At 49.6% G+C, this 22,269-nt stretch overlaps 1 protein-coding gene across 2 annotated transcripts in view; it reads right to left on the bottom strand.

The window, feature by feature from the left end:
* Nucleotides 1–22,269, bottom strand: part of LINGO1 (leucine rich repeat and Ig domain containing 1) — a 153,444-nt gene that overhangs the window by 93,115 nt on the left and 38,060 nt on the right. For both annotated transcript variants that reach the window (XM_015639131.3, XM_015639132.3), the window contains one exon: nucleotides 8,945–8,987. The gene's annotated coding sequence lies outside the window, so the exon portion shown is untranslated. The remainder of the gene's footprint in view (nucleotides 1–8,944; nucleotides 8,988–22,269) is intronic.

The raw sequence follows: 22,269 nt of genomic DNA, 5'->3' as shown, positions 1-22,269 counted from the left end.
ACTCTGTTTGCAGCACAGTCTCACAGTCAACAGATAAAAGATTTATTCTCATTGAAAAAGACAAAAAGAAAACCATAAAAAGCCTGGCACTGGGCTGCCCGCCAGCACCGAGAGAGAGGAGCGGGTAAAGAGAATAAAAGCTGGCATGGGCAGGAAACTGTGTGGGTCTGGGTTTCTCTGAGCGTCCCAGACACAAAGCTGGACCCTGGAGGGCAGTGATTTCACCAGGAACTGCAGCCTTCAGCAGCAGCCTTCGTCCTTCTCCTCCTGCCTGCTTCTGCCTGCAGCATGAGGCTCCACTACAAGCCTTAGGCAGCATCTTCCATTCCTCCCAACACAGTAAGAGGCTCAGGAGCTCCCTTGGCACAACCCTGCCTGCCCTTTGCTCCTGATGTCCCCCTTCCAAAGGGCAAGATGGGGCATACAAAGCAATCAGGCATCACATCCAAACCCGATGTTGGCTGCTTCAGCTGAGACCTCCTGTGCCACCAAGGTGGCCTGGAGCAGGACACAGACCGTAGGGCTGAAGGTAGCACCCTCAGCAACCAGCCAAAATCCCTTAATGGCTTCACTATTCGGTATTTTAACAGATACTTCAAAGAATGCTCTGCTTTTCAGCAGAATGTGCAATGTAATAGACTGTTAACAATGTGTGGTTTTAATTAAAATAGCCTTTATTTATAAAAGACTACTCTGAATTGATGGGTTTGCCCTGAAGTAGCACAGCACTGCAGGAGATGCTCGTGTCACATCCTTCGTTCACACCCGGTGTCATCTCAAAGGGACCAAAGTCACCACGCTGGGTTCTCAGCCCCGTGTCCCCCAGGGACTGCAGGGACAAGAACACCCATCCTGCCCACACAGCACCCAGTGCTGGACACCACCCTAAGGCAGCCAACATTCCCTTACTTCCAGTCAAGAGCTATCTGCAGGTAGAACAAGGCAAAAAAAATTGAAAAGCAGTATTTTTAGATATTTTTTCTTTTTTTTTTTTCTTTTGTTGGCGTGGTTTCCTTAAGAAAACAAGCCTTGTGCCATCACGTGCTCCACGTGTTGTCTGTCTACCCTAATTACTCTCAGACTCAGCAAACTCAACAGCTTGTGAGTGACAGCTGAAAATCTCAAAGTTATTAATTTCCTGGAGGTTTCGTGGAAATAGCCAGGCAGGCAGAGTGGAGAGGTCTTCCTCGGCTCAGCTGAGCCAGGCTGCAGCAGGAGCCTGGGTCTTGCAAGGCAACAGAGGATCCACATCGGAGAAAGGAAAAGCACAAAAGCCCTGATGATGCAGGGAAAAGGCTGAATCAGGGGATGTAGTGTGCTAGATATTGAAATCAGTCAATCTTAAAGTATTAGCCCCTGGAAAAGCAGCCTTCTGTAGTGCTGAGTGGCGTGTTAACAACCTGTTTTCAAACAGGAAACACAATTTCCATGGGAAAATCAGGTTTTATGGATGGAAGAATTAAAATATTCAGGAAAAAAAATCATCAAACACACTTTTCTTCTTTGGTTCAACACAGACTGACACATTACAGGTGACTAAAAAGACATCTGGGACCCACCACATAAAGTCTAGAAGCATCTTGTGCATCAAATTTTGCTGGGCAGGGGTCAGAACTCCTGTCAGCCTGCTCTAGGTGCCCCCAGGAGAGCTGGCCAGGGACATGGAGCAAAAGGAGAGCACAGGGTGGCAGCAGCAGGGCAAAGCCACGGGCTGGCTGCTGTGAAGGGCTTTGTGTGGTGCATGGGAGGCTTTTATTTCTACACAGACTATGAAGCACCCACTTAGAGATGTCTCAAGACCTACTTGTAAGACCAAATAAAAATATCTCTCCTGGTTCTGGAGTGTGAGATCTGGGAAGGAGGCTTCCAAAATTGGGCTCTCTCCCTGCCTGCGCAGAGAATGAGGTTGTGACACCACAGAGAAGCTGTTTGTAGGTCTCCATTCGCAGGCAACCAGGCAGGCAGCCTCACCCTCCCTCAACCAGGGCATCTGCCTTCCGCAGCTCCCAGTCCCGGGCAGAAATAGCGCTCCTTGCTGGGATCGTTGAGTGCATTGCAGCGGTGCATTGTTGCAGTGCATTGTTGCAGTGCATTGTTGCAGTGCATTGTTGCGGTGCATTGTTGCGGTGCATTGTTGCGGTGCATTGTTGCGGTGCATTGTTGCAGTGCATTGTTGCGGTGCATTGTTGCAGTGCATTGTTGCAGTGCACTGCAGCGGTGCATTGTTGCAGTGCATTGTTGCAGTGCATTGTTGCAGTGCATTGTTGCAGTGCACTGCAGCGGCTCTCCCAGCCCCGGCCCTGTCCGGACAGAGCCCCCCCTGCACCGCCCGCTCCCCTCAGCACAAACCAAAGCTGCGGCGAGATGAGGCGACGCTTCTAAACTCCTTAGCAGGGAAATGTTAATGAGCACAGAGCGGAGGGCGAGAAAAGCCCTTAATCGCATTAGCTCCGCTGCCAGGGCTGATGAACGTCCCCCGAGCGGAGCTCCCCGTGCAGACACGCGGCACGGGAGCGGCCGCGGGGAGCCGCTCCTCGAACTGCCGCCCCCCGCAAGGGGCACGGAGGGAAAACAGTCCTTAAAGCCACACCGATCCCCTGCTTAGCCTTAAAAAAACACCTCCTGCAAGCTGATGGTGCCTACGCCGTGGGGCTCCGGGATCCCACCCTGCCGGGATGGGATGCTGTACATCAGCCGGAGGCCGTGCCTTGTGTGCCCGCACCCGCTTCCGCTGCATAAAGAAGTCACGCTCCAGGTTTTATACTGGGAACTCGGTTTTGAGCTTGTGTAACTCTCCGGTGTTTTTCTTTTTTTTCCTTTTTTTTTTTTCTTCCGCGGCCAGGAAATTGCCATATAAAGTGTAAGTATAAAAATAACGATTTTCCTCAGCTAACCAGCCACGTGAGTGGCTCCACTTGCCTCTCGATGTCTGCACACACATGTGTGCTGCTCCGTGACACACCGGGACATTTGTTACGGTGACAGCCTGCCGCTCCCCTTGGGGGAAGATGTGCTTTAATTTTTAGTATAACCTTAAAAAAGGAGACTAGCAAAGCAGCTCTCCCATAAATTTTGTAAGTGACATTTATTTCTTGGTGCATTATCGCTAGTGATGGACAAATCTGGAATTTAGGGGAGCAGCCATCTTCTCCTGCCAGCTCCAGTGTGATGAGGCAGTTATCCTTACTCTCAGCTCAGGCATTGCCTGGAAAATCTCAGGATGCTGAGCCCTCTTCTCCCTTCAAGACCTCAGCACAAAATGTAGCCCCTGTGTGCTTTAGGGGGCTCTGAGTACTTCTTTTGGTGTCTGGAGACCCCAGTCTCTAAGGAAGCTCCTATGGGCTGGATACCCATAGGAGTATGTATGTTACCATATGTACTTAGTTACCATAGGTAAGACAGCAGAGTTTCCCACCCAGTCTCAGCAGCTCAGCCCGTGAAAGCATCCCTGGCATGCTCAGATCCCTGCATGTCCTGGCTGAGGTATGATGGAGTTTGCGTTAAGAGCTCACAGATCTTTCTGGTCACTGAGGCGAGCTTCTCTGCTACCTAAGCCTGCCAAGGCTCAATTTGAATACATATAAAAGATCTCAACAGCTGGGTGTTTAATGACAGGGACTAGAAACCAGGTTCTGCAAAGTCACACGAGGTTATTTCAGCTCCCTGGAGCTGGCCTTGGAGTGTGCCAGGGAGGCTGGTGCTTCCAGCTCTGTCCAAAAGCATGGTGGTTCAAGGAAACCCAAACCATGCCAAACCCCCACACAAACCGTGCACAACCCCTCTCAAACCATGCCCAACCCCCAAAGGCTGAGCTCAGAGGAGCACAGGTGGGGATTCCCAGCACAGCCCTCTCCAAAATGTGGTTGCAGGGGTTTTGCACCGCTGGATGCCAGGGTGAAATACCATTATTTGTGCCTTGACACAGGAAAATGCAAGATGCCACTAAATCCACTACATCCATATGGATTCTACAAGAGACAGAAGGACAAGAGATGTCCAATTTACTACCCTGGGGCTGGGCTAGACCCAAAGAAACATTTCCAGTTCCTTCACACTGACAAAAGATCAAAGGAGTAGATTGTTAATGGATAGCAAAGTCTGATGTCATTTGTGGCACAGTTATTTGCACCTAGGAAAAAGCAGACTGATGTCAGCCCTGCCATGACAAATCCTTGAGTGTTGTCCTGCCTTCTGGTACACAGGGATCTGCAGAGCCAGTTAATTTGAATTTCTAGGGAATGGGTCCTTTTGGAAACTGTACTCTGAGTCTCCTAAAAGACTTGGGCATCTCCAACCACAAATTGCTTCAAAATAGCCCCAACAGTCTCTCTCCCCATGCTCTAACAGAGTCTGGAAAAGCCTTTTCTTTGGGCAGACAAGCATTTCCCTCTGCTGAGGTGGCTCAGCCTCCCTGGAGCATCCTGGGGATGCCTCTCTCTGCAGTTCCTGGAGTAGTGTTTGGGTTCCCTCCCAGCCAGGGGATGGTAAATGCTGAGCAGAGCCAGCAGTGGCTGCCCAGGCCTGACTCTGGCAGGAGGCCCTGCCCTGTCCCAGCAGCAGCAGCAGCCCAGACACCTCTGTGAGACCTGGGACTGACCCTCAGCACTTCTCCTCACACAGCCCAAGCAAAGGTTTCTCTTGGAGTCCCCCAGCATCTCCATCCTCTGCTGCCAGGCTCCTTCCACCCTCTCAACACACTCTCTTGAAATCTGAGCTGTTATTTCCTAGGCAGTGTGACCAATTCTTTTTCTGGTGTGACCACACATCTCCAGTTCCCCACATCACATCTCAGCTGCTTCCTGGCTCCTACCTGGCCTCTCCACTCAACAGCAGGCACAAGCCAGTCATGTTTTGGCAAAGGGGTGACTACAAAACCTCAGCTGTAGCCCTGAGTTAAAAACATAAGAGCGTAGGAAAAAAATAAGGCAGCCTCAACAAGGCTGAGCAATGCTGACCACCAGGACCCATCACCATGCCACCAGGGTTAGGGGTGGCACCCATGGGAGCCCTTGTCTTGGCAGCAGCTCATTCTGAACATGCAGCTGAGCCAAGAGAACTGTAATTCTTCCTCTGTGCTGACTGAAGGCTGCATCATCATCCCCCAAAGGCCCTGAGGGAGTTGAAATAAGGATGAACATCAGGTCAGACATGTCTCCTGCTCACAGCCAGGCACACATCTGCCACTCCAAAGAGCTTGGAAACAGAGTCACAAGCACAGCCCAGCCCCAAAATCCACTCTGAAGCATTCAGAGTGAGGAGAGAGGAGAGCTCCTGGGTCAGCCCAGCAGGTTGCAGGGTCTGAGGAGGAGGCTCAGAGATGCTCAGACTGAGCTTTCCACTGTCTCTTGCTCAGCTGCCCATGACTGCTGGTGCCCAGTGGCCCTCAGATGTACAGGAGACCAAAACCCTCCTTTTTCCTCCTCGAAAGACCGTGTTTATCTGAACACCAGCTTATGGCTGATCTAAGGGAGTCCATGCCCTTCTAAGTTAAGATTTAAAGTTTAAAAAAAAACATTTGCTGTTTAGTCTGGGCAAGCTGCTGGGAGCACCAGCAGCTCAATTTTATTGCTAAAAGCCTCCTTTCTTGAGAAACATGGGACCAGTTCTCCCCATGACAGCAAAGTGTGAACAACACAGAGCTTCAGACTGCACAGGACAACAGTTTTCCAGCATTTATGCCAGGCTATGAAGAAAAAACCCACATCTGACAACATCTGCAAAGAGAGTTGGTGTGAAACCCTGAGAGACCAGTGGGCAGAGCAGGTTTCCAGCCTCTTCCAGCAGCTGGGAGCACAGCAAAGGATGCCACCAGCCACTGTACAGGGCATCTGTGTGTTGCTTTGCTTTGCTGTCCATTATTATGCATCCCCAAGGAAGCACCTGCTGTGTTGTCAGCAGCCCCCTGCTAGTTCCAGGAGAGCAGCCCCAGTGGATCTCTTCCAAGGTGCTCCCATCGACTATGAGGGGACAAAGCAATCAGGAAGCAGAAAAGGAACACATGACTTTCCCATCGTGAAGGGACTGCTGGGATTTGCTGGAAGGCATCCAATTAGTTAACGAGCTCTCCAGAGCTGAGTCTGGTCTGGAATTACTAATTAATTACCACAAGACAAGCAAGAGTGAATATATTGGAGAAATCCACATCTGTCCTAGGGATGGACTTGGGAGAAGAGGGTTTGCCCAGCAAATCCATACTGAAATGGAGAGGAGCAGCTGGCAGCCAACAAGCAAGCAGGATGATGTGGATCCCAGAAAGATGCACAATACCAGGAGTGAACATCACAACTGGCCCCCATCCTTGTTGTCCTGTACCAGGAACTGGCCCAGCTGGAAGCTCTTGGCCCTGGAGCTGGTTCTCCATACTGATCCCAGCCCATCACAGGCAGCATGGGCACAGCTGGTGAGCACTTTGCTTCCGATGAGCAAAACTGGAGCAATGAAGTAAACACATCAGCCTGGCTGGGTGCCTCCTGCTTCCACCATCCACAGAAACCATGGCTTTGGAAATCCTGGAATAATTCCCTGATATTATTTTCCCTCATTAGTCTTCTGTTCTAGGTTCTTGAGCATGCTCCAGTGCAGGAGGACACATCAGCTTCCAGGTCTGAGGTGGCTCAGAGGAGCCAGGCTGTCACCAGCAGCATCAGCCCTCCTGGGCACAGGCAATCCCCCAATAGGTTCTTCTGGTTGAAAATCAGTGGCTGAGCTCTGGGGAGGAGGAGGAGAATGTGTCCTCTCGAGCATTTGCTCCCAGGCCTCACAGCTCTTCGTCACCATCTGCCTCTCCGGAGCATGTCCCCATGCGGCAGGAGTTGTGGAGCAGCTCTGCATCCAGCCCCTGTGATAAATTAGCCAGGGACTCAGGCATTTCGACACAGCTGCCTCATCCTCTGCCAGCATGACAATGTGATTAATTTTGGGTGCAGATGAAGCTCATTTATCAGAGGCACGTGATGGCTGTGCAGGCTGCAGGGGTGTGCGGGCAGCCCCAGGGTGCAGGGCAGAGAGGGAGAGGAGGCAGGAGGCAGGGAGGGAGAGCGAAGAGCCAAGCCCAGGGCTTCTCTCAGGAAGGCTGTTTGCCACGTTGGCTCATGATTAAGCATGGTGGGGGAGAAGAGCCCGTGTGGGAAGAGAGCTTTTATCTGTGCTAACACACATGGCCACATCTGGGGAGAGATGTGCAATGGGAGGGGTGTAAGAGGATTGGGGAGAAGAAGCCATGAGCTGATTATATTGTGTCAGGAGAAGCAATTCTACCACCATGGCCACATCTCCCCAACTGAGCCCTGCTCCAGGCTATTTTCCACTTTCTCCCCTTCTCGGGGGGACCAGGGTCCTGTCTTGCCTGTCCCCACTCTGCAGCTACAGACACTTGCTTTTTGCTGCTGGAGGGAGTGTGGCCAGAGCTGCTCCTGCAGAAATTGTCTGGAGAGACAGAGCTGTGTGTTCACTTCCCAATGTAACACAGCCCTGACACTGAAAAATCTCTTGATTGGTTCATCCCCCTATTGGCTGGAGTTTCTCCATGTGCTGGAATATGGACTGCTGCTTCCTCAAGACAGCACAGCTCTCCCAAGGGCCTGAGGTTCCCCCAGCTGAGGCTGCCAAGGTCACGAGCAAAGCATCACAGATCACAATATAATATATATAATAATATATATCATATATAATATAATAATAGCTTTTGGGGTAAGCTCACACCATGCCCAATGCCCTTTTGGTGAGATGGATGCACAATGAGAGGACATCAGGGCAGTTCCCTAAGCACCAGGACCCACAACCCTCATTTTCCCCCTGCCATGGTTAGATACTCTCCAGACAGTGGTGTCCCTGTCACAGAACAGCTCTGTCTCAGAGCAAGGTCATGCTAGCAGCACCCCAAAACCCTGAGATCACCATAACAATCCTCCCTTCAATAATTTTAGGCGCCAGGCAGTGAACCATTTGCAGCTGAAGAAAAGAAAACCCCTCAAGTTCAACAGGGCCACGCAACCTGGGACATGGGTGGCAAATCCTTGAGCACGTGGCTGATGTCAGTACCTTCCATGGGACTTAATTATCAAACCAACAGATAGCATCAAACCAAGAGGCTGCTTTTTTTGATAAATGTGTACTTTTTAAAGAGAACACGTCAAGAGGGCAAAGGTGAAGATGACATGATACATGGTAGCCATGCTGATTGTGAGACACTCCTGCTAATTTACCTCAGCACAGAACCAGGACCCTTTCTAATTGGGTTAAGGGTAAGGTTAGAAAACTCATAGGGACTTTAGAAGTGTGAAAACATCACACACTGAATGGCACAGAGACTTGAGCCTGAGAAAGCCCAGAAATGTTATCCCTCTACCCCCTGGTCCCCCAGAGAGTCAGCTGGGTGGCTTGTGGCAGAGAGGGTGGCCTGAGAGTAGCACATTCTTGCAAAGGTTACAGGTGACAACACTAGCTTGCAGCCAGGGCTGCAGCTTCTGCCATTCACATTTCTTCCAGGTCCTAAATGCTCCTCTAAGACTGGCTTCTAGACAAAAATCCCCAGGCAGGTTGTGCTCTCCTTCCCCCCATCAGTTCACCTTCTTATTATTAAAGGTCCCCTGAATCCCACCCAGTGGAAACACCTCCCAGCTTTCATTACAGTCATCATGACAATCACCAGAGTTTTCAGTTCCCATCCAACAGAGTTTACCCAGGAAGGATTAAAGATGCCCACACTGTTTCTGTTCATGGATTATGGGAGGGCACTGATAGACATGTCTCAGCATATTTTCACACACAGAGGAAATAATTTTGGGATGAAGTGCAGGATCTGGCTCCTTAACAGGAGCACAGTCAGGCTCTTCCACCTGCCTGGGGAGCAGTGGTGGTGCCCAGCCCCAGTGCCCCTCCAATTCCACACAACACTTTTGCAGCAGACATGGTCACAGTGAGGAGAGAAAACAGCTGCACTTACCAGAGCTGAAATCCTACAAGGACCTGCTGGTGAGGCAAGGAACCTGGAAAGGAGGAGAAAAAGAGATGTGATTCAATGGGTTGGCTGTGGACAACAGCAGGGGAGTGCTGGTGTGGCCCAGCCCCGCAGGGGTGGATGGTGGATGGGGCAGCACGTTCAGACAGGGCTGTGGCAGGTGACCTACCCTTGCATTGCATCAGGACAATCTAAATTGATCAGGGACACCTAAATCCACCCAGCCTCACTTGTCAGCCTCTCCAGGTGTTCAGCTGGTGCTGGCAGAGCTGGCACACACAAGAGGAATTCACCAAGGGATTAAGAAACCATTTCCATCATTACCATCCTGGTATGAACACTGGGCTGCCCCATCAATGTTCCCCTCTCATCAGCTCCTGGAGCATGCCATGCAAATCTGCACTAAGGAGTCAAAACAGCACACCTGGGAAACCATAAATATCTGTGAAAAAACTCCCCATAAATCCACAGGAAGGGGAATTTACGGTGCTTTCTTTGGAGATTTCTCCGGGTGTTCCCTATTAAGCCATTGTGCTTGTTTGCATAAGTATTCCTCAGACAGTAAAGTCTTCTCTGCCATCAGTTACCGGCTCTGCAAACAGGAGCAGCACCAGACGTGGGACGTACAAACACCCAGCTGTAAAGATGAGGGACTGTCTCCTCACCTTGTGAAGAAATAAAGGGTATTAATTGCTTAGTGCAACTACAGCACACTCCCAGCAAGGACAGGGTGAACTGGCAGCCCTGACATGTACAGAACAACAGAGAAAACGGAAACAAGCCAAAAAACTCTCGGTATGCTTTCAGGGTATGCCACACAATGGCAAAGCTATGGAAAGAACGAGGATTTTTCACATCATTGGGGAAAAAAGTATCAAGTGGAAAAGAAATATACAAGTGCTGGAATGAGCCCCAGGTTCCTAGAGAAATGGCTGTAATACATTGTCCAGCCACATACCAAGGCCACTACAGAAATTAGGGAAGGAAGTGCCTTGGCTGATGTAGCAGCAATGAATACACTTGTTAGTGATAATACATCAGTTACCAGGCTGGGTAGAAGCCTTTCCAACAAGAAGAGTTGACACAGAGCCTAGAAGAACTAAAGAATTAAAGAAGGTAATACCCAGATAAGACACATACTGGTCTCATCTGATGAATGATTGACACAATACATGATATATATGCAGGAGGGGTTTGAAAATAACAGAATATGCTCAATGGTATCAGCCCACACCTCTGAAAATACAGGTCCATGATATAAAACCTGGAGATGACATTTTAATTAACATGTTCTCATGAAAATACAAACTGGAACCCAAGTGGGAAGCACCATATACCATCTCTCTATGTTTGTGTGTTAAAAGTTTAGGAAAGGCAAAATGGATACACCATTCTCCCATCAGGCAGGTGGGAACTAGCCAGCCAGCTGACAAATGACTGACTCCTGGAAAACCTCTCACATCAGCTAAGAATGAATGGAACATCTCACTACTCTTGGTATTATTGACTCTGTTACTGCTACAGCATAGCTAAGGATAAATATGATGGGTGATCCGGATTAGTGGAAAGTTAACAAATCCAAAGGGAAGATAGTTTTCCTAGATTATATAGGAACAAGGTTCCCAATTCCTGAAACACCTGACAGGAAGGCTTTTGCTATCTGGTGTTCATCAGATAAGGTTTATAATTTACCCTGGGTAGAGGTAAGCAGCAGGACAGGTCTCATTGCCTTGATAATACCAGCTGCTCTTCAAGACTTAATACCAGTTGTTGTGTGATGACAGATAATAGTTTAAGAAGTAATAGTATACAATTAACATCACTTGTGAAGTGTTGACCCAGGATTTACCCTTTCCCTGCTCATCCCCCTTTAGAGCAAACAAAGAGGGATGCAACAGGTATTACAGGGACAGGATTGGGAGTCCTAAATAGTATAGATGTTGAAGTGCTCCTAAATAAACTAAGTGCAACAACAAGTGATTTAAGCAAATTAGAACACCCACTGCAATCCTCTCTATTAACACTGGGAACTAATCAATGGCTCTTATCTGATATATTGCCTCTGTGGGAGAAAATTAGTGAGAGAGACCACTGGCTGATTGCAGAGGCACTTGGAATGGTCCAGGGCAATCTTTCACCACCTCTTAGATGTATCCACACTCAACTGTGGATGCACTCCACAGTGGCAGCAATTACAAGCTTGCAGAGCACACAGCACCTTACCCACAGAGGTTTGAAAAGTAGCTTGGGACAGTACAACTGGAAGAGAATTTCACTCCTGGTGGTATTTGGCCAATTATGACCCCATTAACAATAAGGTCACAGTTTCTGTCTTGATAATACAATGCTTCAGTGTACAGCACGTAACCAATAGTTGCACTAAGTCACAATACAATCATCCTCTTTCCCATAGACCAGAAAGTATGGATGCCACAAAGTGGATACAGGTGGCAAAGAGTATATGGGAACAACAAGGATTCAACTGTAAATGTAACACCATTAAACCCCAAGACATGTGCAATGAGCAAAATGTTTGTCATTTTGAAGCACATGCTGATGAAATCCCTGCACCTGCACTTATATATATTAGAAAAGGATATGTTTTCTTAAGGACCCTTTGTGGGTTTCTATTAGTAGGTGATATTATTGTAGATACAAGTAATCCTTTTAATATTTGCATTCGTAACTTTAGTGGAATTATAGGGTATGATTTTAATTATAGAGCTCCTGTTATGTCCTGCCAGTTGTTATAGTCTAATTATACACTAGTTAAAGACTTGTTACCTACTTCAAGTGGAATTAATGCTGGTAAGGAAATTATCACAACATGATGACTTACATCAAGTATTAAAACATATATGAATTGATAGGAAAAAAACTATAATCACTGTCCACCATAATGGGGATGAAATGCAATGTGTGTTCAAAAGAGGAAAAAGAGATGGAGAACACCACTGATGGGAAACTCTCCTGGGGTGGTCACCTACAGCCACAGGAATTTATAACCTCCTGCTCCACCCAGTGGTAATCATACTAGCTCTGAGTCTATTAGATCTGGTGCTTGTGATCATTCTGTATATAAGATTATGGAAGCTGATCATGCTTTTTGAAAGGCTTTGCAAGCTTTGCTAAATGTATTAGCAGGGATGCTTAATAAAAACAAAGGGAGGGTTGTAAAGAAGTAAAGGATATTAATTGCTTAGTATAACTTGCTTAGCATTAGTAGCTAAGATGTGCTGAAGCTTTAGGCCCCACTTTGAGCAGATTTCACCCTGCACAGCTTTTTCAAAGCTGCCTGGGTTAATTGCCAGGAGAACAGGTTGTATTTCAGCTATGACATTTCTCTGCATGTTTAACATATTCCTATCATGGCTCCAACGTACTTCTGCATAGATGGGTGGGAGACAGGGGAAAATGAATAATACGTTTTCTTCCAGCATGAAATTGTGAGAGTGTCCTCCACAGAGTGCCATTACTGTGTATATGACTTCTGTAGTCTGGCTAATACTGCTAAGTATACTGGAGATTAAGGGATTTGGGGCTCTAAAGTCCATTTCATCCATGCAGGCCTGAGCAAGGCAAGGAGAGCAGGAAAAAAGTCTTGCACAAACTGCTGGATCAAGCAGGGCCTGGCCTGCAGGTGACCATCCCACCACATCCCCTCGCTGCTCTCAGACCTCTCCCAGGCAGCTCTGAGCTCTGTGGGGGACATGAAGGAAGGCAAATGCAGATGCTGGGGCCAAAACAACTGCAGACACATCCCCAGGGCTGACCCCTCTCCAGTGGCTCCCAAACCTGGTGCACCCCATCAAGGATGCACCTGAGCCTCTGCCAAGCACTGCTGCAACTCCTGGACTGCTGAGCCCTTCCCAGAGTGGCCCTCCCCAGGGTGTGTGTCAAGGACATGGGAGGGAAGGAAGGACTTAAGCAGTTATGGTGCTGCTTCTGAGAGTGCTCTGGAGGCACAGGAGAAGAGCTGTTATCCCTGAGCCAGAGAGCTGATAACAGCACAGGAGCATTTCTGCTTTGGCTGAGGCGATGGCCTCTCTCTGCCCCATGGGAAGCCACAGTGCTTCCCACAGGGCTGGACTGTACTGCCAGTTCCCAGCCCTGCTGCACGTTGACTCCTCATTCAGAGACTTACCCTGGGGGTGCAGGCTGAGCTAAGTGGGGGGAAATTACCCTACCCCAGTGCTAGAAAAAAGGAAGCCTCAAAAATAACTCTCCTATGGAGCCAGCATTCTGCCCAGTTCAGAGCAGGTAGAGGCCGAGCCCTGCTGCCACTCCTGCCCGGTGGGGAAGCCATGGCAATCCCCCTCCAGCTCTTCCAAGCCAATGGAATATGAAGCAGAGCAAATATTGGGTTGTTGTGAGGGCATTGAAGAGTGAAGCAGAGCAAGGAGATAGTTCTGAGTAGTAAAAGCTGCCCTTATGTTATGAGCTCAGACACAGCCTTATGCATCCCCAAGCAGCAGAGGAGCCATCTCCACTTTGATCTGAGTTTGATTTAAAATGGAGCATCTCCCTCAGCATCACCCATGGGGCAGCAGTGAAGCAACCTCATTTTCCTTTGCTTTATCCCTTTTGCCACCTGCTGTGTGCCCAAGGTCCCAGGGCCACAAACTCTGGCTCCCTGCATTCCCTGGCCATGATGTTCTGGGGTACAGCCCTCAGCTGTGGCTGCATCCTGCTCCCTCCCTGCTCTGGGCTGGGGAAGAGCCAGCACAGAGCCAGGGAAATGAGAACTTGCTGGGGCATAATGCCAATTCAACGCCCATTAACTTCCCACAAATCTTCCGCTCCATGGCCTTATCTTCCTCTGCCACGTTCCCTTGCTCCCCCTTCACCTCCTCCTCCTGGCTAATGGTCCTTTTGGACGTGCAGACAAGCTGTGTAGGTACCCTTGGCTGTGCTTGGGAGCCCTTCAATGGCAGTATCTGCAGGATGGTCTGATAGGAGACATCCCACACACCCCTTGGTGACACCCCTGACACCCCAGGCACCCACAGGCCATGGGATTGCCCCACACAGCACAGCTCACGTTAACTTTTATAGCATAATATATCCCACACCAACCCACATTGCCAGGAGATACCCCAGAGCCATCACCACATGTGGATGCAAATGATTGTTTAAACACCCCACATAGCCCTGTGCATACTGAATAGATTAACTGTCACTTCTTGTAAAAATAGGAAGGGATAAAACCAAACAGCTGAGCAGCAATGTCTGCTGGGCAGGGGGGGAGCAGCACCAGCAGAGCTCAAGGGCTTTGGATAGAAAGGGAGCTCCAGAATTAACACCAGCACAGCTCACCATGAGGCATCTTTGCTTTTAGCTCCTGCCCAGAGTGGATTTGTCCTGGGAGCCCCCCTGACCCACAGTAGCCTGGCAGAGCTGGTTTGAATCAGCACTTTCTGCAAGCAGCCACGTTTCAGTGGTCCTTCACTGCAGGGCAGGAGAGACAGAAGGGGCAGGCAGCTCTCCTGGGAGGTCCAGTGAAGTTCCTCGGATCAACAACAGATGAAAAGCACTGACAGTGGAGCTCAGCCTGGCTGGCCTCGCTGCCAAGGCTCTCACTGCACTGCTGGCTGTGCAGGAATTCAGTGGCAACACAGAGCCAACAGCAACCCTGCCACTGCCCAGGAAGAGCTTCAGATCCCTCTGTGCCCCCTCATTCCCCTTGACCCGAGCTGTCTGCTCCCCACATTGTTCCCCTGGGAGCTACATCCATAGGCTAATAGCGCTGGCTTTGCAAAGGAGAAAATTCACCTTTTCAGCAAAGAGCCCATATTTTACACAAGAAATTGAATTCAAGCCTTAGTATTCCACCAGAAACTGTTTGCACAGGAAGTTTGTGTCCAGTCAGTTCCATCAAGAGGCACAGCTTCCAACATGAGGAAGGGCTTTGGAAAACAGACCATTGCTCAAGGCAGCAGATAAATGCTGGACCAGAGTTCATGGCTGGAGGCTGGAACCTAGGGAAACTTGAACTGAAACAAGGCCCAGCTGCTGGACAGTCACAAGGAATATTGCAGCAGCCAAGTTAAGAGCAAGAGGAATACTCAGCCTTCAGCCACATCAAGGGAAAGTGAGGCTGTTTCTCCAAAGGAAGTGCTACAAGCAAAATCCAAGAGTTACAAGTGGAATACAACTGTGGAGGGGCTGGTTTCCAGCAGGGCTACAGAGCTGTGACACGGTGCTTGGAGATGGCACAGCCACCATGGTCTCAGATTTGGCACCAGCCTTTGCTCCAGCCAGCAGGTCACATCCCTCTCCAGCCATGCTGAGGCTGTGGGACAGGATGGGAGAGGAAATGCATTCCCAAGCCCATCTAACCTGCCTAGGAGAGCTCATAGCATCCTTCCATCAGTAATCACAACTCCTGCAGGATCTCCCAGCTCTTCCAATGAAGGGGAAGGAAAATTCTCCTTCATTGCGGCTCCCATCTTTTATCTTTAAAAGCCACAACAGGAAAGGTTAAAAAAAAAAAAGACAAATAATCCAAGGAAAAGAATACAACAGCCTTTGAAACTCCATCCTAGTTGAAAGGGAGGGATGTAGGCAAGGCAAGAAAGCCAGTGTAAAACCTCATTACCATCAGAAATCCTCTCTCCCTGCCCTTACCTCCTCGCTCATTTCCATATCACAGGGGACACAATACCTTTCTTCTCTTGAAAAACATCCCATTTTTGCAGAGACCGGCTGTCCCCACCCCCAGCACTGGCTTATGGAGCTGGGGAACAAAAGCTGGGCTCACACCTACCCTGGCAGGCGATGCCGGTGTGTGAATATCCAGGCCCTTATCGGCCTCTCAGGCGCAGTTTTTACCATTATTATTATTAGTCTACTTTATCTTTTTTTTACCTTAACTTCAAGATCCTTTAGTCAGTCAAATTACACTCAGAGTAGCAGAAGTGGCAGAAAATAAAGCAGTGTAAGGGGTTCAGGAAGTTATTTTCATCTCAAGGAGCACGTAAGAAAGGTTGACAAGTCTTTATTCTGCTCTTATGGGATAATCTGTAGGTTCCCAGCTGATATGGGGGAAAAAAATTAAAAGCATCAGAAGAAATTGCAGGAAGAAGTAGAATTGAGGCCTCTGCATAAATTGAAGTAATGTGCAGCTTGGCTGACAGCTGAAAGCACTGAAGGGTGAAATGTCAGCACCAGGAAGGAAAGGGGCGGCCACAGGGTCTGGGCAGGGCTGGACAGAGGGTGCTGGGTGCAGGGCAGGAGGGTCACTCAGCCCCCTCCAGATGCTCTTCCCTCCTGCTAAGTGGACCTGTCACATCTTTCCAGTCCAGAGCATCACTAACAGAGCAGACAGAGAAGGGAGGGGAAGCAAAGCAGCTCAGACATCAGTCGGCATCCCTCAGACTGCCCCGGATCGCTGGATTTGTCCTGCTCCTGGCTGGCTGCTCCGATAAAAGCTACAAGCATCAAGTCAGGCACGGCAAAATTTTTTTGCCCAGATTTCAGGCTCTCACATTTATGCACAGTGCAGGGCCCTGCAAGCTCCCAGCATCCACCCAGCAAGCACTGAATGCCAAGCTGGGAGCTAAGCCTTCTTAGCCAAGGAAGGGGCCAGGGTGACAGGGAGATGCACAGAGGGGAGAGAAGAGTTGAGACCATCAACTCCTGTCTAAACCATTGGCCCGTGGGGATTAGAGATGGATGCAGGCAGTCCTGGATGGCCAAGAGAAGCAGGGACAGGCCGCAGGCCGACACAAGGTAGTGGGTTCCTGAAGAGCACAGAAAAGGTGCACAAATGCGTTTGTGGTGTGAGACAGCCTTTCCCCCAGTGAAATGGAATAGAATAGAATCCCTGTCCTCACAGGCAGGGCGTGGGGTCTGAGGCAGCCCCCTCCAGGGTGGCAGGGCAGCCAGCACCATGCCTCTCCGGCTGTTCCGTGGCTGAGCCACGCGGTGCCGAGGCGGCGCTGTCACCAGTGATTGATGGCACGGTTCAGGAGGAAATAAATTCCCAGGCTTTTGCAGGAGGTGAACTGGGGGGTGTATCCATCTTAAAGATGCTTAATGAATGTGCCACAGCCCGCGGAGTGGCAGCAGATACATCTCTGCAGCCAGCATTCCCCACACTGTTCCTTGAGAGGTTCAGGCACAATTTAACAGCTTCTTATTGATTTTATTTATGTTTTCCAGGCCCTGGCAGTGTCTAGATTGCCCCAGTCCAGCAAGAACCTCATAGTCACAGCAGGGACTTCCACTTGATTTTCCCATCCCACTCCTCAATCCTAGGGACAAAACTTGGTGTTTGGCCAGAAAAGATGGAATTTTAGGTTCCCATGGGCTTTAACTCCAAGAAAGAGGATGATGCAGGACAACTGGGGCGATGGTGACCATTGACACAGCACTGGGGCAAACGCTGCTGCCACCTACCCATATCGCCCCAGCACCAGGCTCTGGGTTGCACCTTTGAAACTCAAAGCAAAATAAGGACCTTTGCACCTTTGCACCTTTGTGAGATGGACTTTGGAAAATCCTAGCCTTTATGTAGCTGAGCACACCTTAATTTTCAAGGCAAGAAAAATGGCAGTCAGCAGTTCTGGCATGTGACTTGGCTTTGTTTTTCCCTCTTTCCCTTAGGGGAAAAAAATAGGAAGAAGAAAGAAAAGCAGCAAAGAACAGCAGAGACCCAGCTGACCTTTCCAGCTAAGAGACCTTGTCTGAATCACTGGATGGTAACAATGAATGAAATGCCAGTGCCCTGCCTTATAAATACCAGCTTCCTCTTGGGGTGAAATGCCATCTTCCGAACATGGAACAACTGCAAAGAAAATGTCACCCTCACCAAGGTGTGAAATGCCAGCCTGCTCCAAGATCACCAGGCTCAGCCACAGGGAGATGGGCAGCCTAATGCCTGCTGCTGGATCTCCCAAATTCCTCCTGTCCAGGGCCTTCTCCAAAGCTCCATGGTATGAAGGGGACAGAAGTTCCACGTGGGACAGCCAGAGCATCAGTCCTCTAGCACCTCAGCAGTGAACTGCTCAGAAAAGCTTCCTTGAGGATTTGGGTTATTTCCCCTTTTTCTAGTGGCTGTGAGTCAGAGGGCCACTAAGACAAACAAATCACGTTTTGAGAATGGTTGGACAAGCCAAAATAGTTATTTCTAGTTTTACCAGTGAGACAAAAAACCAATTGAGCATAAGGAGATTTTGCCATCTAAAAAGTTTATCACAACCCAAACTCCTAATTCCCAGCAAAAGCTGTTGTTGCTGGGTTTAACCCTATTTATTAAACACAGGAAATCATCCAACACACTGTGCTTGTGTGAAAAAATGCTTCCTGTGAAGCTGGTGATATTTGCAACATCTCCCCTACTCTTCCCAGGGCCAGGTTTGGCTTTATCAAAGCCACACTTTCCAGAAGCTCATCCTCCCTTTTCTCCTCATTTGGCATCCTCCTACCCCAGTTTCCCAGTACCAAAACCCCAGTACCAATCCTGTGCCAGGTCAGGTCAACACAGCACGAGGGACAACTTGGACCCTCTCTGGGAACTGCAGGGCTGCAGAAATGTAACCAAACCTTCCTACCTGATAAAACTACATGGGGAAATGAATGAAGTTGCTTTTTGTCTTCAGGGAACTGGAGCTGTTCTCTTTCCCCACACCCACACTTTCTTTTTCTTTTTTTTTTCCATAAATGTGTGAAATAATTTTACCACCCTTTTTTTTTTTTTTCTTTCAGTTACTCCTCCTCCCCTCAGATCTCGCCCTTCCTGGCATTTGAAAATAGCTCATGAAAAGGAGGAGGAAGGACGGGAATGAAAGGAAGTGTGTGGGGATGCAAGATGGAAGGGAAGAGAAGGGAAAAATACATGAAGACTGAAAATATATGTTTTTCAAAGCAAATCAGAATGGCTGATTGCTTCAACTCCAGAACCCATTCTGGAAAAGGGCTGATAATGTGGCAAGTTTTCTAAGGCTCTCTGCATCCTCTCAGTTGTTAGGCAACACCTAGGAAGGAAGTGGCATGGCACACCTGCCTGCACCTGCCTGTACCTCATGTGCAGGCAGCCGTCCCAGCTGGGCGTCAGAGCACAGCAAAGGAACACGACCTTCCAGGGACCCAGATACCATCTGTGGTCAGAGCTGTCTGGGATCACTCTAAATGGATTTGTTTTTGACTTGTGTGACACTTGTGGCTGGAACAGAAATAGCTGGAAAAACCTCCTCAGGTTTGCTAAGCTGCCGGTGGAGCAGCAGCTTGGCCCCACAGGACCCAGGGGCACGGTGACAGGGAGGGTCTCAGCCACCTCTGGCCTCAGAGGGGCTGCAGGCTGAGGACTGGAGGGTTTTTTCTCCTGTCAGCACCAGGCTAATGACCAGGATGCCCCTGACCTGCTGGGGAAGCCATTAGTGCTGGAGCAGTTCTGGGGACAGTTTTGTGCCCGACCCCTCTCCCCACCTGCCTTGTGGAAGATCTCCACGGGAAGTGGTTTTAATGCATCAGCATCCATGTGCATCGTATCCAAAGCTTTTCCCCCAAGTGCTTCTCTGTAATGGATTTAATCCTTGACCTGGAGTGATACTGCTTTCACAGGTCCCCAGGGAATCAGAACTCCAGTTGCTCCACAGTTTTCCTGCCATGGAGAGGTATTGGGGCAGCAGCATCACACCCCTAATGCAAATCTCCTCTCAGCCTTGGCAGTTGTGGGGCTGCCAGCACAGGGGAAGGGATGCTCACTGCTACAGGAGGCAGCCAGGGCAGTCTTTCCCTCCCACACCCCTTGCCTCCATTTGGTATCTCTTCTCTCCATGCACACCTTCCCCCTTCTTCCTGCTCCTGTTCTTTGGGCAGCAGTTCTGGGGCCAAAGGCAAGCTTTCCAGCTTTTTTTCTTTAAAAAGCCTCTAAAACCTAATTCACTGCAAAGCAACCACTGCATGTCTGTGTCTGACACAGAAGGGACTCGGGGATTTATGTTAGTGGCACCAAGGGGAATCTGCAGCTGGATCAGCAGCAGCAGCAGCAGCAGGAAGGCTGGCAGCCAGCACGGCTGCTGTTGGAGCCCTGGGGAGCCACCCCATGAGCAGCACAGCTCTGCAGGGATGCACAGATACAGTGCCAAGTCCAAAGGATGCTTCCCATCCCAATCAGGAGCATGACAAGCACTTCTCGCCTTGACAGCATCAGAAGCCAAGAAGGGAACTACGCCTCATTCTATGTCACACCAGCACCAGGAGAGCCAAGTTGGGCTGAGCCTGGGGGAAGTAGCAGCACACTGAGGAGAGCCTGGCTGCTCTGGATAGCTTCAGGCCAAGCAAGAGCACCCCCACAACCCGCAGGAGTGAAGATGGGGGGCTCTGCTGTTGTGTGCAGCATTCCTCCCTTGGAGGGAATGAGTTGACCAAACCCAACAGGCCGTGCTGCCCCAGCCCAACAGTCTGCAGGAGCCCAACAGGACCACCTTGAGATGGCAGTGGGACACTGACCATTGCTCCAGCTCAATTCCCAAACCCAGCAATCCACTTCTTTCCTCAGGAGATGCCACCCTGCAATGCTCTCTCTTCCCACCCTCCTACAAGGACACTAATTTTTTCCAGCTGAGTTGAGGAACAAATCATCACCCACTCCAAGTAGGTGGGTTGGCCCCGGCCAAGGAGAAGATGCTTTGTGTTTGGCAGTGGTCCACAGAGCTAAGTCAGCAAAGCCAGATGATAGGCAGTGAAGCCACCCTTCCCAATAATAGCTGTGACATGCAGACCACTCCTGCTCCAGAGATCTCCAAGGGTTTAGTGTGAACTTTACAACACCCCTGTTTCCAGCACACAGGAATGCTGCTTGCAAAGCTAATCATCTTCTAGGGTGCCTTCATTAGCTGGAAAGCACTCTGCTTCAGGTCTCCTCATCCCCACTGGAGGCCCTGGGCCACATCCTGCTCTCAAGTACCACCATGTAAATGTGTGTATCCACACCTGGAATCACATTACAGGTGTTTCACTGATGTCCAAACATGCTCTTGGAGGCTCAGAAGAGCACCTCTCCTTTCACTTCTAAGGTGACAAGCCCACAAGACCCCCAGCTCACCCTGTGGATGTAACCAGGGCCTGACACAGTTCCTCCTCCACAACCCCACCTTTTACCTCCAACAATCTGCAGAAATCCTTCCTCTCCTGAGCTCAACATGAGGCATTTCAACTACTGAGCTTCAAAATCAGACAGCACCTTTTACCCACACATCCCTGCATGCCACAGACCAAGAGGCAAACACTGAAATACACCTTAATCCTCACTCACAGAAGTGCCTCTTTCCAGAGCAGCAAATTATTTTATTATAGGAAAAGTCCAACCAGGGACCACAATGAAAGCCCTCACAAGCCATGTGCAAATAACCACACATTAACAGCCAGGCACACACTGGAGCAGGGCAGAGCAATGTGGGCTTCATGTGAAAACAACAGCTCTGCCCAAGGTATGGCTGGCACTGGGTTTTCCATGTGGAATCCTGAGCCCCCCGCCCTCCTTCCTGCTCCCCAGCACCTTCCAGTGGGGTCCCTCTTTATTTTACTCTGTTCTGGGGCCGCTCACAGGGCTGTTCATGGGGGCAGCTCTCTTTAGTCCAGCCCTGAGAGTCCACACTCCTCTGCACCAATATGGGAGCATCAAAAGCCTCCACAGGTTTCAACACAGAGTCCCACAAGTGTTTTGGCTTGGCCAAACCAGATTCTTCCCAGGAAATAAAGTTTATTGATGGACATTTTCCAGCTAGCTAGAAAGGCACAGAGTGCCTGCCAGCACTTGCACTGCTTGGGTGTTCCCCAAGGGTCTGGACCAGACCTGGAATGAGCATAAAGCAGCATCTACCCTGGCTGGGAGGAGACTGGCTGCAAACCTGGCAGCTCAGCCTTACAAAGCTAGGCCAGACATGGGGTTTCTATACTGCATAGCTCCCAGCCCTGCCACATTTCTCACTCAGGATTTAAGATGGCAGGGAGGCACAACAGACCTGGATGAACCCAGACCTCCCACCACCACTGGGCTTGGATGTGGGGCTGATTAGAAGGATTAAAAACCAGTTCAGCAGTGGGCAGCAGGAGAGTTGTGCTGGCAAGGCCCAGGCTCACCAGCCTGTGGGATGCCATGGGAGATTTTGAGAGGAAAGAAAGATCTGAGTGGGCATCGCTGCCCTGCTCCCTCTTTAACAAGGGACAGGAACAACCTGCAGTTCACAAAGAGCTCTCAGATGAAAGCAGCTCCATCCCCAGGATCTTGTTATTATTTCACAGATGTTTCTCACATACCTTTTCTTTATTGTTATTTTTCTAAAGTCGCTCATTACTCTAGATAA

The sequence above is a fragment of the Parus major genome, chromosome 10, assembly GCF_001522545.3.
Source record: "Parus major isolate Abel chromosome 10, Parus_major1.1, whole genome shotgun sequence".
Taxonomy (NCBI): domain Eukaryota; kingdom Metazoa; phylum Chordata; class Aves; order Passeriformes; family Paridae; genus Parus; species Parus major.
Note: the sequence above shows the minus strand (reverse complement) of the source record. Positions and strands in the feature narration are given on the sequence as shown.